The sequence below is a fragment of the Strongylocentrotus purpuratus genome, unplaced genomic scaffold, assembly GCF_000002235.5.
Source record: "Strongylocentrotus purpuratus isolate Spur 01 unplaced genomic scaffold, Spur_5.0 spur5_scaffold_6, whole genome shotgun sequence".
Classification (NCBI taxonomy): domain Eukaryota; kingdom Metazoa; phylum Echinodermata; class Echinoidea; order Camarodonta; family Strongylocentrotidae; genus Strongylocentrotus; species Strongylocentrotus purpuratus.
This window is the reverse complement of record NW_022145612.1, coordinates 22,738,651-22,742,868: the sequence shown is the minus strand read 5'-3', so window position 1 is coordinate 22,742,868 and position 4,218 is coordinate 22,738,651.

Sequence of the window (4,218 nt, the reverse complement as noted above, 5' to 3'; positions counted from 1 at the left end):
TTTTCATTCACCTGCTATTGCTATTATCCTTTGTACTACATTTGGGGCTCTTCTGGGGCAAAGGTTTCGCATAAATGAAATAGATCTGTCAACTGCTATACTCTTGTATGTTCAAATAAGCGAGTTACTGTTATACGATGGGTTTGCAAAAGTGTACTCAACTTTGGTGGCTCCTCATTAAATGATCATAACCAACATTGAACATTGACTTTGAAATTTGTTTCATAATAAAGAGTAACTTGTTTCCTGTCCAAATACACCATACTCATAATATTTCTGCCACGGGTGACTGAGCAAGAGTTTCAGCCCAAACTTGGTTCAAGGGCATTTTGATAATAATTTTGAAAATCCTGCTGCTCAGTTATCCGTGGCAGCGCAATCATGAATATGGTATCCAGTGGCGGATCTAGGGGGCACAGGGGGCACGTGCCCCCCCCCCCGGCCAAAAAATAAAAATCAATCATGAATATGGTATCCAGTACGTGGCGGATCTAGGGGGCCACAGGGGCATGTGCCCCCCTCGGCCAAAAAATAAAAAATAAATTCTACCCCCCCCCCCCCAGCCCCCAGTGAGCTAATTTACGGCCGGAGTGATTTTCAAATTTTCGGGAGCAAAAAAAAAAAAAAAAAAAAAAAAAAATTGGGCCCCCCCCCCCCCTCTAAGAAATCCTGGATCCGCGCCTGGTATCATTAGACAGGGTGTTATAGTCACGCGTTTCCATGAAATTTGACTAAAAGTCAGAAGCTACGAAAGTTGGGTACACTTTTTACATACGCACTGCTAGTCAAGCCTGCCTCTTTAACAGCATTTACAATGCACAGGAGAGAGAGAGAGAGAGAGAGAGAGAGAGAGAGAGAGAGAGAGAGAAAGGAAGAGTTTATGAGTGTATTTAAATTATGTGAGATAGAGAGAGAGAGACATTGTACATGTATGATATAAAAGATAACCACGTCATTATTAAAGGCTCTACCTTGTTTCCCGAGACCGCTTGAAACAGCAACAATTTTTCCAGCTCTCTTCTCTTTCATATGAGGCAGGACCGCCTGAGTGACCCTCATAGTCCCGATCGCATTCACGCTAAAGATTTGATCAATCTTTTCCCGCGGTATCAGTTCGGGAATCCCGACGACGACCAATCCTGCGTTGTTAACTGTAAACACAAAAATAAAAGGCAAATAATGTGGCGTTGATCAACCTTTCATTTGCCACGGGGAGCAATACGGACAAAATAGGCACAAATTGATAGAAAATATGCACCATAAATTATATTAAAATATCTTACATAATTACCCATGTTATTAACATTAACAGTTTTTATAAAAAAATCAATACAGTGCAGGTTGTAATCTTTATGTTCGAATACTCCAGAAACTTATTTCCTCCGGCGCTCCTCAGACTTTTTGTTTTCCAACAATAGATTGCCTTCGTATCCGACACGAAACTCTCAGAACGTTCATTCATGGACCTACTACATCATGCACCTGACTCTGTCAAAAGTATCATAATGCCATTCTAAACATGCTTCCAAGCTTTGATCTCATCACGACCGCCGCCAGTCAGCCATAAAAGAACCAGGGGGTGTTTCACAAAGATCCTAAGTTGAACTTATCTCTAAGTTGGACTTAAAAATTATGGAAAGCCACTAGCATCTTTGAAAATATTTTGTAAAAGTTATTTTGAAAGGCATTAATTGTTTATTCAAATCATTCATATTTTCTATCATCAAGGAGATTTCATGTTCTGGATGTGGAATTTATAAAAAGTCTAAAATACTTGAATTTCTGCTTTTGAATATATTTCATTTTAAGACTCCAATGGCTGTCCATAATTTTTAAGTCCAACTTAGAGTTAAGTTCTACTTAGGATCTTTGTGAAACACCCCCCAGAACCGTGCCGTGAAGAATCTACAAAATGCATGCGCAAAAGAAACTTAATCGCTTAAAATCACGGAAATGCATGACCTATGGAATAGTTTTCCAATTACTGTTCACTTATGTACTACGATATGTTTTTTCTAGGCTGCCATGGAGCGCAAATAATTATACAAATCATAATTTAATAAACACTCCAAAAGCATGCACTCGCACACATTCTTGAATATGCCCATACATAAGCAAGAACATGTACAATGTATAACACGTTTCATATATAGACATTCACTTTAATACATATTATATACATTTAAACTTTACGTATTTCATTTTATGCCTTTTTAGAGAATTAACTATCTTCATTATGTGGCTGATATGGCTAATAACTTTGTTTCTGATTATATAAATTATAGTTTGGTCGCCCATATAGGTTTCTTTCCTAAGGCCGCCCCCGGCCCCCCCCCCCTCACCCCACTCCGAGAACGGACGGACCCCATGCGTGTTGCCAAAATGTCCTTTTCGTAACAAAAAAAAAAAGGTCGACCCGTATTGACTTTACACACCGGACTTTTGCTAAAAAAAAGGGGGGGGGGTGCTGAAAAAGGCTTGTATACAAAAGAAAAAGGTCGAGCCGTATTGACTTTACACACCGGACTTTTGCTGAAAGGGGGGGGGGGGGGTCGGTTGGAACACGCATATGCGTACCCTAAATAACACTGAGTGGGGGGGGGGGCGGGAGGCCGCCATCACGTTCAAGCTCTTACTTTTTTTTCTTCAATTTTGCAATGATTTGTCAACTATTTGTTTTTTTCATTCAGAGGTTACGAGTATTATTATCTAATCGATTAATATTATGTTATAATTGTACATGTATTTTGACTGTAAATAATTATGTACCTCGTTGTACATTCCCCTGTATTATTATGTTGCAAAATGCAGACAAAAATCAAACAAACAAACGTGTCAGGCATTTCAGAAACAAACGGGTGTTTTGCACAGACCACGACGCATTCGCCTATTCACTTTAATTTGAAATTTTGCAATGGAAGTACCCGATAAAAATACAATGTAGCGACGGGATATTACTTGAATGGCACTGGACTGGTATACGTGTTGAATAGAAACAAAAAACAAAACAAAACAACACAACAATAACAACACCACAAAAAGCACAACATAAATGATGCTTTTGTTGTTGGAAGAAACAGAAATAAGTTCCCAGATCTTGAATTTATCAAGTACTATTCATACCCACGGTTAAATTTTCATAATTATGAACGAAGAATTAAGCAGATATAAGGAATTCATCTTAAAGTAGGGTCAGGGAATAAAACAAGTTAAAAAAAAAAAGCAAAACAAACAACAAACAAAAACGACTTACTCAAAACATCAATTCGTCCATATGTATTGACGACGTTGTTCACCACGTAAGAAATATTCTCATCGTCCGTTACGTCCAAAGCTTGAATGAAAACCGTTTTATAGAGAGCGTCGCCCACGGCAGCCACCAACTCGGCCTTTTCCGTCATCGCAATCACGGTGGCGATGACGATGTATCGCTGATCGCGGTCGAGGGCGAGACGCGTGGCGATGGCGAGTCCGATACCCGCCGAGCAGCCGGTAATGAGTACGATTTGAGGAGCCATGATGGGGTGAAATCTTGAAGTTATGCCGGAGTATGCAATGTTCTCGATGGGGTCAAATGAATACTATGCCTATGAATTTTAAGGTTGGTTTACCTTTATATAATATGAATGGCGTGACGCAGGGGCGGGTCCAGTCGGGGGCGAGTCGGGGGGGGGGGCGGTAAGAGGACACTTTTTTTTTTTTTTGGTCTCGAAATTTGAAAATTTGACATTTTTCTTCGTTGTTTTGTTTTGTTTTTTTAATTTAAAAAAAGGGGGGTTTAGGGGGGTTTTAGGGGGGTTTACATACATAAAAATATCAAAGGGGGGGGGGTTCAACCCCCAGCCCCCCCCCCCCCGGCGTACGCCCCTGAAGCTATAGTTAGGTTCACCTTTTGATACGCACTGTAATCGAGTTATTTGTGAAGTGTCACCCACGTTATCATTTCGTACTCAATATCAAACAAGGACAAATAGGAAAACCACTTTTTCATAGCTGAAACGACAAACACAAAAGATTCTTCCGCAGAATCAATGAGCCATATTTTCAAAGATAAATATGAATCATCACCTGTCCGTGATAATGCAAAGAGCAAGACCAGTAAAATAACAATCTATAGCATACCAAGCTAACGTCATCGTTGAGTAGAAAATTGTTTGGAACCAGCAAGCTTGACAGCTTAACCATTATGCCGTCACACGTACGTCGGTACTGCTCGAT